Raw genomic sequence first — 12,004 nt, 5'->3', positions numbered from 1 at the left:
GACGATCAGCGGAGCTTTCTATTCTGCCATCTTCGTCTGCCTCCTTTCCTAGCCTCATTTTCCCCTGCTTCCTCCTCTGCCCGCTGGGTCCTGAGCACATGGGTCTTGAGAACACACCAAGCTCATTCCCACCTTGGCGCCTTTGCACTGGCTGTTCTCTCTGCCTGGAATGCTCTTCCTACAGGTTTTTGCATGGCTGCCTCCTTTATTGCATTCATGATTCTGCTCAAATGCCCTCTCTAAGCACCTGAGCTAAAATCCCTAACCCCACAGTCTCTCTACTTTTTTGTTTGGTTATTGGCTCTCTTGTTTAATCTCTGTCTTCCTACCAGAGGGCAGGATTCAGAATTTAAACAGTGCCCTAGCACATAATGAGAGCTCAGTTATCTTCTGTTAAAGATAAAAATGAAGCCACACTTTAGGTGTACCCGAAGGCCGACCACTCATAACCAGGTAACCAAAATTTAATTCTTCCCAATTTCCCCAAAACACTGTCTCTAATCATAAATATCAAACATAACCTTTACATCTTTGTCAGCATGATTCAGTGAAATTAAACCAATCAGCTATAGGCAAATCAGTTTAAACAGCTCTGTTTACCTTAAAAAGAATGATAACGTAAAACAGCCAACCACAAAAAAAATCAAAATATTCTCCTTTATGCTTTATAAAGTGTGCTATGACTGCCATAAGGTGAGCTTTCTACCACTTTGTTTGAAGTCTCCTGGATCATGAGCTGTACTTTCTCTTACTGTATAACAATAAACTTTAAAATGTTTCCTAACTTGATCTGATTCTCATTTTGACACTTCCAATAATCTTGAGAAATGCTCCTGAGCACTTTGGGTCTGGTATTCTTAGAGAGGGCAAACATTCTCATTTTTCAAAGGGGAAGTTGAGGCCCAGAGAGAGACAGTGACTGCCTGAAGTCATAAAGTTCCAGCACTCTCTTTCCTTACTCCCTTGTTCTCCTGGTCTTGGGGACATCAGACATCTTTAAACATTTGGTCTCAGCATAGAAACTTTGAGATCCAGTGCATTAGGGTTCCCTAGAGGGACAGAACAAATAGGATATATATATATATATATATATATATATATATATATATATGTATATGTAGGATTATATATATATGCATATGTAGGATATACATATATGTATATGTAGGATATATATATGTATATATATACAGAACTTATATATATATATACAGAATATATATATATATACAGAACTAATAGGATATATATATATATCCTCCATATATATATATCCTCCATATATATATATCCTCCATATATATATATCCTCCATATATATATATATCCTCCATATATATATATCCTCCATATATATATATATCCTCCATATATATATATCCTCCATATATATATATATCCTCCATATATATATATCCTCCATATATATATATCCTCCATATATATATATCCTCCATATATATATATATCCTCCATATATATATATCCTCCATATATATATATATCCTCCATATATATATATATCCTCCATGTATATATATATGGAGTTAATTAAGCATTAACTTACATGATCACGAGGTCCTACAGTAGGCTGTCTGCAAGCTTGAGGAGCAAAGAGATCCGGTCTGAGTCTCAAAACTGAAGAACTTGGGAGTCCGATGTTCAAGGGCAGGAAGTGTCCAGCATGGGAGAAAGAGGTAGGCTGGGAGGCTAGGCCAGTCTCTCCTTTTCACATTTTTCTGCCTGCTTCATATTCACTGGCAGCTGATTAGATTGTGCCCACCAGATTAAGGGTGGATTTGCCCTGTGCAGCCCACTGACTCAAATGTTAATCTCTTTTGGCAACACCCTCAGAGAACACCTAGGATCAATATTTTGTATCCTTCTATCTAATCAAGTTGACACTCAGTATTAACTGTCATACCCAGAGTGGCTGTTACTTCCCAAAAATATTCAGTCTGTAATTGATGAAGTGGGGTTTTTATCCTGGTATGTCAGACTTGTGGCTGAGACATTCTGACACTTGTGAGGCTGGAAGGGAAAGAGGCAGTGGATAAAGTGGGCCTTGGCTTGTTCTCATAGGTTGCAATTAACATCTGAAGCACTTGCTTTCAACCTGAAGAACTTCATTATTTCTTGTGAGGTGGATCTACTAACAACAAATCCTCCCATTTTTATTTAACTGGGAATGTCTTTGCCTTCATTTCTGAAAGGTAGCTTTGCTGGATGTAGGATTCTTGGTTGATAGTTTTTTCTTTAAGCACTTTGAGTATTTAATCTTACTGCCTCCTGGCCTTCATTGTTTCTGCTGAGAAGTCAACTACCAATCTTACTGGGGTAAGTGATGAGACATTTTTCTCTTGCCACTTTCAAGATTTTCTCCTTGATCTTAGCTGGTTTTACCATGATGTAATCTGTTTGTGGATTCTTTACTTATATCCTTCTTATAATTCACTGAGCTTCTGTAGGTTATTGTTTTTAAAATAAATTTGGGAAATTTTCTGCCATTATTTCTTTGACTATTTTTTCTGCTCCTCTCTATCTCTTCCTTTCATCTCCTCTCTATCTCTTCCTTTCTTCTAGTAGATCCCACTTAGGTTTGTGTGGCTGATGGTGTCCTACATTTGTCTGAAGCTCTATTTATTTTTCTTCACTCTTTCTTCTCTCTAGTCTTCATCTTGCATAATCGCTATCAATCCTGTTTCAAATCTGCTAATTCTTTCTTCTGCCAGTTTAAATGTGCTATTGAACCTGCTAGTGATTTTTTTCATGTCAGTTATTGTACTTTTCAGATTCAGAATTTCCATTTGGTTCTTTTGAAATAATTTCTATCTCTTTAATGATATTTTCTACTGGATGCAACATTGTTATCATACCTTTATTTTCTGAACCATGCTTTCTTTTAGTTCAGTAAACATATTATTTTTTTTCTCTGTAGAGATGGAGGTCTTGCTATGCTGACCAGGCTGGTCTCAAACTCCTGGCCTCAGGCAATCCTCCCGCTTCAGCTTTCCAAAGTGCTGGGATTACAGGTATGAGCCACCACACCTGGCCTGCAAACATATTTATAATGGGTATTTTGAAGTCTTTTTCTGTTAAATCCATCATGTGGTTGCTCTCACAGGCAGTTGGTGTTGTCTGCTTTTTTCTGCTGTATGGGGCATACTTTCCTGTTTCTTTGCAGGTCTGTATTTGTCTGTTCTCACATTGTTATAAGGAAATAGCCGAGAGCGGGTAATTTATAAAGGAAAGAGGTTTAATTGACTCACAGTTCAGCATGGCTGGGGAGGCCTCAGGAAACATACAATCATGGCAGAAGGTGAAGGGGAAGCAAGGCACCTTCTTCACAAGGCAGCAGGAAGGAGAAGTGCAAGCAGGAGAAATGCTAGACGCTTATAAAACCATCAGATCATGTGGGACTCACTCACTATCACGAGGACAGCATGGGGGAAACCGCCCCCATGATCCAATTACCTCCACCTGGTCCCATCCTTGACACATGGGGATTATGGGGATTAAGGGGATTACAATTCAAGATGAGATTTTTGGGTGGAGACACAGACAAACCATATCACATGCCTCATAAATTTTTTGCTGGAAATTGAAATCATTTTTGAGACATGGTCCCACTCTGTCACCCAGGCTGGAGTGCAGTGGTGCAATCATGGCTCACTGCAGCCTCGACCTCCTAGGTTCAAGTGATCCTTCCACCTCATCCTCCTGAGTAGCTGGGACTATCAGCATGCACCATTCCACCTGGCTAATTTTTTTTTTATTACTTTTGTAGAGATGGGGGGTCTCTCTGTATTGCCCAGGCTGTTCTTGATCTCCTGGGCTCAAGTGATTCTTCCACCTTGGCCTCTCAAAGTGCTGGGATTACAGGTGTGAAGCATTATGCTTGGCCACAAAATTTTTGATAATATGTTGTAGCAACTGCCCCCAACCCTGGCCTCTGGGACTTGTTATTTGCTGGTATATTTTTTTAGTGATTGGCTGGATTATTTTAATGAAGCTTATTCCTTCTCCTCATAATCTTAAGCCTCTGATGTTGCTCTTCAGGAAGACATGACTTTGGGTGTGTACACCGTCACTCTAGGATGGCAGTGGTGTTAGTAGGGCTCTCTATCTTTCCCTTACCATGCCCAACTATTAAACTCCACTAATTGCCTGCTGATCATTCTATTGTTTTCAGCAATGCTCTAGGACATAAATTGTTCTACAAACTAATTCAATTAAATTGTGGTTTATTTGAAGGAATAGTTTTTGAGGTCCACGTCTCATATTTGTTCTGATACCAGGAGTGCTCTTACCAGCCATCTTATTTCCTGGTTTTCTCCTGAAAACTATCCAGCTTACAGGCCATGCTTTATCTTCATTAGATCCACAAATCTCAACTGCCTTGTATGACAACGTCCACTGTTCTTGAGAGCACTCTTAGGTTTGAACTTTACACTCTGTTGCAAATGAAGTCAATCCCTTTGGGAAGAGATTAGGAGCTAGCTGTTTTGTAGCCTGTTCCTCCTCCAAGGCAAAATCTTTGAGCAAGAGCTCTAGAGACAGGGTGGGGACGGTGGCAAGCTTCTGCCTGAGTGGCAACCCCTTTCTATGGGCTGAGGCCTTGGCAGAGTGGGGTGCAGCAGCCTAAGGTGCTCTCGGCTTGCCTCTTCAGCATGTAACCACCACCTCATGAGCGAGGCAAGGAAAACTTGAGCCGCAGTTTCCTCAGTGTGTTGCATCTAAGGTAGAGCCTCCATTAAATAACTGGGGGACAGAGTCGGCAGATTAAATGAGCCACCGTCACTCAGCTGTACTCACCTGATACTTAGCCTCAGAAACAAGTAGCTGGTGTCAGTATGAATGATGCTGAAGTGCTGCTCCTCTTGGGAAGAAAGTCCTCTGGCTGGGAGCCAGAGGGGAGAGGGAGCCCTATGCTCTTGTCTGCAGCAGTCTGAAGCAGAATCTCTGCCTTACTGATCTGGGAGGGGAAAAGGAAGAAGCTGTAGTGATTCAAATACCACAGACTTGCTTTTCTTATTGAATTTTTGTAGGTTCTCTTAGAAAGATGTTTCTTCATTTGCTGTTTTCCCTTAGGACCATTTCCAGGGGCTTTCAGTTGTTGTTTTAAAAATAATATTTACCACTTTCACTTGGGAGTGCATCAGCAGAGTTCCTCAAGCTGTCATGCTGGAAGTTGAACTCCGTGTTTGGTACTTTTTTCATTTGCACAGTGATCTTGTTTTTTCTATGCCTAGACAAGGTTATGAAGTGGTATTTTTTTTCTCACTTCTTCAAGATCACAGAGTGATTTTGTCTGGCAGTAGTGCTCTGTGAGACTGTTTATGTTCAACAGGAAAACATCAAGACCTAGTTGTGAGTACCAGGCCAGTGCTGGCTGTCAGGGACTGCGATATGGTTTGGATTTGTGTCCCTACCCAAATCTGATGTCGAATTGGAGGAGGGGCCTGATGGGAGGTGATTATATCATGGGGGAGGATTTCCCCATTGCTGTTCTCATGACAGTGAGTGAGTTCTCATAATATCTGATGGTTTAAAAGTGTGTGGCACTTTCCCCCCTCACTCTCTTGCTCTCCTGTCACCATGAAAAGATATGCCTTGCTTCCCCTTCACCTTTTGCCATGATTGTAAGTTTCCTGAAGCCTCCCAGTCATGCTTCCTGTTAAGCCTGTGGAACTGTGAGTGAATTAAACCTTTTTTTCTTTATAAATTACCCAGTCTCAGGTAGTTCTTTATAGTATGAGAACGGACTAGTACAGACTGCTTATCACCTTCTCACAGTGTAGAACAATCACTTCGTAATTATCCTGTCTAAGGGGCAAGGAAGCTTGGGCATTTATCCACCAACTCCCAATAATCATTGGTTGAGGGCTGCTCCTGGGGGCATTTATTCCCCAGCCTTCCCTGTTCAGGCAGAGGGGCTTCAGACCCCAGAGGAAGCATCAAGCTGTTGGAAATTGGGCCAAGTACATATGGCTGAGATCTAGTAGGACACAGACAACATCTGCTATAGATGACCTGCCAAAGATCCTGAAAGGGTCAGGATTTGAGCTCAGTGTTATCTGATGACCATGTCTTAACCACCACTTGATTTCGTGAATGGAGAGGTTTGAAAAGAACAGCAGAACTTTGCTAGAGGGGTTGTCGAGATTACTTGCCTGAACAGTTTCTCATGTATATATTACACAGACTGTTGGAGATACCTGCTCTGTTCCCAGCTCCTGGCTAGACGATGGGGTCACAAAGATGAACCAGGCATGTTTTCTGCTCTTATGGTACAATCTGTCTGTTGAGGGTGGGATATCTGAAGGGACAAGCCCACACTTCGTCCCCAGTCCTACCTGTGTTGGCTAGGGAGCCCTTCCTGGAGGATGTGTTGCGTAAACAATGGAGAGAATTTAGGGAACATCGAGCCTACTCTTTTCACTTTACAGATGAAGGAACACAGGCCCACAGCAAGGGAGTGGTCTGCAAAAGAGAACATATAGACTGCACCCTGGAGAAGGCCAGCTTCTAAGTGGCCATGCCCTTCCTTAGCTCCCCAGTCACCCAGATACAGGAAGTGCTCACTATATCGGATTCAGCTCCTCAGCACTTACCAAGTCCATCCTGCCCAGAATGCTTTCCTTCAAAGGCCTGCAGGCTCAAGGCTCTGTCTTAAGCCTGAGCCTTTTTACCTCTAAAGAAAGTAATCAACCTCCTCCAAAGGCATTCAGTGTCCTGGTATGGGAGAATATGTGTGTATACCAGGGTCTGGGAATTTTGAGAAACCATCTTAAGGTTTGGTGAGTTGCTTTTTCTCCTTATGTGAATTTATACAGTCCTCTATGGAGTTCTGGAGGGAAAATGAACCAAACAAAATATTTTTTTTGAGACAGGGTCTCACTCTATCTCTTAGGCTGGGGTGCAGTGGCACAATCTTGGCTCACTGTAGCCTTGACCTCACAGGCTCAGGTGATCCTTCCACCTCAGCCTCCCGAGTAGCTCGGACTACAGGCATGCAGCACCACACTCACCTAGTTTCTGTATTCTTTGTAGAGATAGGATTTTGCCATGTTGCCCAGGTTGATCTCAAACTCCTGGGCTCAAGTGATCCTCTTGCCTCTGCCTCCCAAAGTGCTGGGATTGCAGGTGTGTGCTACTGCACCCAGCCGAAGATTTTTTTTAAAGTGAAAACAAAGTATGTTTTTATCTATTTCCAAACTATAGCATGAATTTCCCCAAGAAGCTTTTAGCAGATGCTCTCCTCCCTTTTGCAAATATACTAAAACTATTTTATGAAAACAGTATTGGGAATATGGACCCAAAACACAGTTATCCTGTTGTAGAGATTTGGCCAATGGTACATGTGAATTCCGCTAAAATGAACTCTGTTATACTGACCTGCTTTTGACTATATCCTTTATACAGCACTGTAGAGGGCTTTCTGCAGGCCCAGAGCAATGGAGTGGCCTACGTAAGAGAACACACACAGCTCAGCTTAGAAGAGGCCAGCCGCTGAATGGCCATGCCCTCCCCTGGGCCAGAGATCATTCAATTAAGAGAAACACACACCAGCCCAAGTTCAGCTCTTCAGCACCTACCACATTATCTAGCCCAGAACTATTTCACTTAAAGGGTTGAAGATTCAAGTCCCTTCCCCAATCATGGCACTGGGCCATTTTACCTCTAGGAATAGTAAACAACCTCCCCTAAAGGCATTCAGTATCTTGGTGTCCATTCTTACAGGCCCTTGAGGGAGTGATACAACTTGTACCCTCCTCACAACTCTCATTTCTCCCAATCTTCTTGCAAATCTGTGCCTGAAGCTGGAAGCACAACACATGAACAATAACTAGCTTGGTGCTTGGTGTTGAATTAACTTTTTTAAGAAAGCAGGCTAACAGGTTGGAAATTGTTCTGTCAATATTTTAGAATCTAGTAATACAAAAGACCCCTTCTAAAAGCACGTTCTGTTGTGTTACACAAGCAAGGGGACAAAGGTGATTTCAGAGGTAGCATTCAGGTGTGAGCATCATAATTGATACATTTGGACCCCTCTAAAGCACAGGCCACAAACAAAACTAGGGCCTCTATGAGAACTGCAGAGTTGGATTATGATTTTTTATTTCAAGCCGAAGAATCTTGGTTTAGGCAAAATAATGGAGGGAAGGCAGAGAACAAGGAAGAGTCTCTGTCCATTCCCTTTGAACGAGAGAAACAAAAAAATTAAACAAAGGATGTTTTAAAATCAAAAGGTGAAAGAGTCTGTGGAGACATAGGAGGAAAGAAATCCATGGCAGTGGCTGAGCCTGGAGCTGTTGTTGAGGTGTGGGGAGCTTGATGATAAACAGCGGCTAGCAGCTAGGTACTGCCTCTGGAAGGTAGCCAGTGGGGCACAAGGAGGTAGCTCTGGCCAGCTGGGCTTTACCAGAAAAAAAAAAAAGGAAAAATAGAACTCTGGTCCCTATATAAATCAGTCCCTAACATCTCCTTCCATAGCCCTCATCACGAGGCCAAGCAGTAAGACCAATTTCTCTTTACCTCTGATCCCTATCCTCCCTTTAACTCATCTGGTCACATTAAGGGGTTTCAGTGGGATTGAAATTATTTATAAGGAAGAAAGGAAAGTAAAGACTGAGTGGAGGTTTCACAGTCTGATTTTCCCTGGCCCAGGTCCCCAACCCCAGCACCTCAAGGAGCACAAAATATGATTCTATTCATTTTAAGCACAAAGAATTTCCAAGGATTTCTCGCAAATTCCACAGGCCTACCCACCACATCAAAAAGGTCAACTCCAAAAGTGAGTCCGACAGAAATATTGTAAGATGCTAAATCGTCTCTTCTATTTATTTAACATACAGACTTAGATTTGGGAGCCTCTTCTTGGCTCAACCCGTTAGGTGAACACATTCTATAGTATCAAAATTTTGCATAACTCTCCACTAAGTAAATGTTTAGTCCATTCATTCTGAACTGGAAGGAAGGAGACTAGCTGCCAGCTGTGATCCTAGTCAACATGCAGGATGTGAGGAAATGAGGAAGTCTTCTTCACGGTCATCGAGTTACTGTCCAAGAGTAGCAACCACAGCCAACGACAGAGATCGAATTTCATTCATCTCACTCTGCTCCTTCTCACCATTCTTTCCCCTATGAACCATAGGAAAGACTCAATCCACAGGCAAAATAAAAATGATACTCTGAATAACTCTTTTAACACCCTCCTGATACTTAGGCACCATGCCCAAACTGTCTTGTTCCCTCTCACAATTGGTAGCATTCTAATATTGTACATCAATATCTCAGTTAAATAGAATAACACTAGGAGGGAACTTGAATTAATCATGATTGCATACTTATTGCAGGAAAAGATAAACAACCAAGAAAGCCACTTTTCCTCTGCTGAATCTTTTTCTTTGCTTAGCTGTCTTTTCCATATGTGTTGCTTTATATAACTATTTAGAGAAAGTCTCAGGGATCAGCACACATTCAATCTAATAGCCTAAGTGTTTTTCGGCTAATGCCATGGCAATAAAGTTTGCTCTTTGGAGTGATGGCTCTTAGACACTGTATTAGTCTGTTCTCACACTGCTATGAAGAAATGCCCAAGCCCGGGTAATTTATAAAGGAAGGAGGTTTAATTGACTCACTGTTCTGCATGGCTGGGGAGGCCTCGGGAAACTTACAATCGTGGCAGAAGGCAAAGGAGAAGCAGGCACTTTCTTCACAGGGCAGCAAGATGGAGGAAGTGCAAGCAGGGGAAATGCCAGATGTTTATAAAACCATCAGATCTTGCGAGACTCATTCACAATCATGAGGACAGAATGGGGGAAACCACCCCCATGATCCAGTTACCTCCACCTGGTCCTGCCCTTGACACATTGGGATTATGGGGATTACAATTCAAGATAAGATTTTGGATGGGGACACAGCCAAACCATATTAGACACTACAAACTCACAGTGAATCTCTGGAATATACCATGCTCATTTCTGACTATCTTTGCTTGTGCTGTTCCTATACTCCTTTCCTCATCTAGCCAAATCATTCATGTCTGTTTTCCTCTCGCATTTTCTGCCTCCTTTCACCCATCTTCTTCTTTTTCCTTCTGTTTCTCAACCTCACCTGCCCAATTGTCTCCCCTTCCAGACCCCCTGTAGACCTGAAGTATCAATCACTAATTAAGAGGCAACAGTCATGACTTATGGCCTCTCACTGAAACATAACTGTTTTGTGGGTGTAATTCTTATGTTCCCTACCTGCATGGTAAGCACTTGCATTTTCAGACTGGGTCTCCTACTCTTCTTGTTTCCTTCACGGAAGCTAGGAGTGGTGCTTTATGTGTAATTTTTAAAAGGGCAATGATTATCGTAACAGCTACAATTTTTGGAAGGCTTAATGTGTGACAAGTACTGTGTGTGAATTAAGCTTATTGCTATTTCACAAATGAAGAAATAAAGACAGAGAGAGATTAAATAATCTGTCCAAATCACAGCTGACAAGTGGCTATAATGGAATTCATTGACCAAACATCCCATTCTGTTCAGTAGACTCAAATGTGAGGGGAAAATAGACATACATAATCTCACATTTTTTTCAACAGAAAATAAGGAAATAAGCTGTGCACAGTGGCTCGTGCCTGTAATCCCAGCACTTTGGGAGGCTGAGGTGGGGGGATTGCTTGAGGCCAAGAGTTTGAGACCAGCCTGGGCAACATAGTGAGACCCCCATCTCTAGGAAAAAAATAGCTGGGTGTGGTGGCATGCACCTGTATGTAGTCCCATCTATTTGGGAGGCTGAGATAGGAGGATTGCTTGAGCCCAGGAGTTCAAAGCTGCAGTGAGCTATGATCAGACCACTGCACTCCAGCCTGGGTAACAGAGCAGGACCCCATCTCTAAATTAGTTAATTAAAATAAAAAGAAAATGAGGAACTAAACAATGACATGGGATTCTTGTTCAATCTCATTTCTTTAAAACAGTCCATTAACCAGACTAAATCTAACCCTTGGGTATTATGCTGAATTAAGGATTCATTTTAATATATAAGTACACAATATTTCTGGATACAAATTAAACAGAATAGACTGCTGGGTATGTACTAGATATTTTTCTTTCATTCTTCTATTTGCTCATTAGATTCCCTTTTCTGTGCTGCCATGTTTTCTTTATAATCATTAACCCATCCATTTATTGTCTGTTAGGAAGTAAGGCAACATATATACAATGAATATAATAAGAAAGGAAAAATGAAAAAAAGTTGTTTTAGCAAATAATGTTAATAGTGTCACTTGAACCCAGAAGTTCGAGGCTGTAATAAGCTATGATCGCGCTACTGCACTCCAGCATGGGCAACAGAGTGAGATCCTCTCTCTTAAAACAAAATGTTAACTGTGGATTAAGACATCTTTTTCAAAAGATAAAGCCATTTTCCTTTGCCTGGGTGAATGCTAAGCAGTTTGTGAACTCACAGTATCACTGGGATTTGGAAGTCTCACGTGTTAAAAAGTAAGACATGATCAAAGCTTGAATACAGCCATAGGTCTGCTTGTTTGAATCCCATCATTCCAAGATATGCATATTTTGTTTAGTGTTTCAGTATATTGATATGGTTTATGTAACAGTATATATACAACTACTTTGTGGAGTATTTCCTGCAATTTCATGTACTCGCATTCAGAAGCAATCAGAAGCCATTCTTCTTTTTTCAAAACAAGAAAAACAATATTTCTTCCATCATTCTACATATATATTTGGCACCTGTTAATGTCATATATGCCAACAGCTACTTCAGACATCTCTTTTTGATTGACTAGTATTTCATTTTTCAGTCATCGTCAGTCTTAAAGATTAATGTTTTGTCTTTCTAATAAATATGTAGTTAAATGAATTCCATACTTATTTTTAGATCGATCGTGTGTTTTCTTGCTTATCTTTCTGTGTTAATTGAAATTCTGTTAAACCTAGAAAATTACTTGGAGTATATGTTCAGATGACGTGGGGCAGGCAAG

Source organism: Pan paniscus, chromosome X (assembly GCF_029289425.2).
Source record: "Pan paniscus chromosome X, NHGRI_mPanPan1-v2.0_pri, whole genome shotgun sequence".
NCBI classification, from domain to species: domain Eukaryota; kingdom Metazoa; phylum Chordata; class Mammalia; order Primates; family Hominidae; genus Pan; species Pan paniscus.
The sequence above is the reverse complement of the archived record's forward strand: the minus strand, read 5'-3'. Positions refer to the sequence as shown.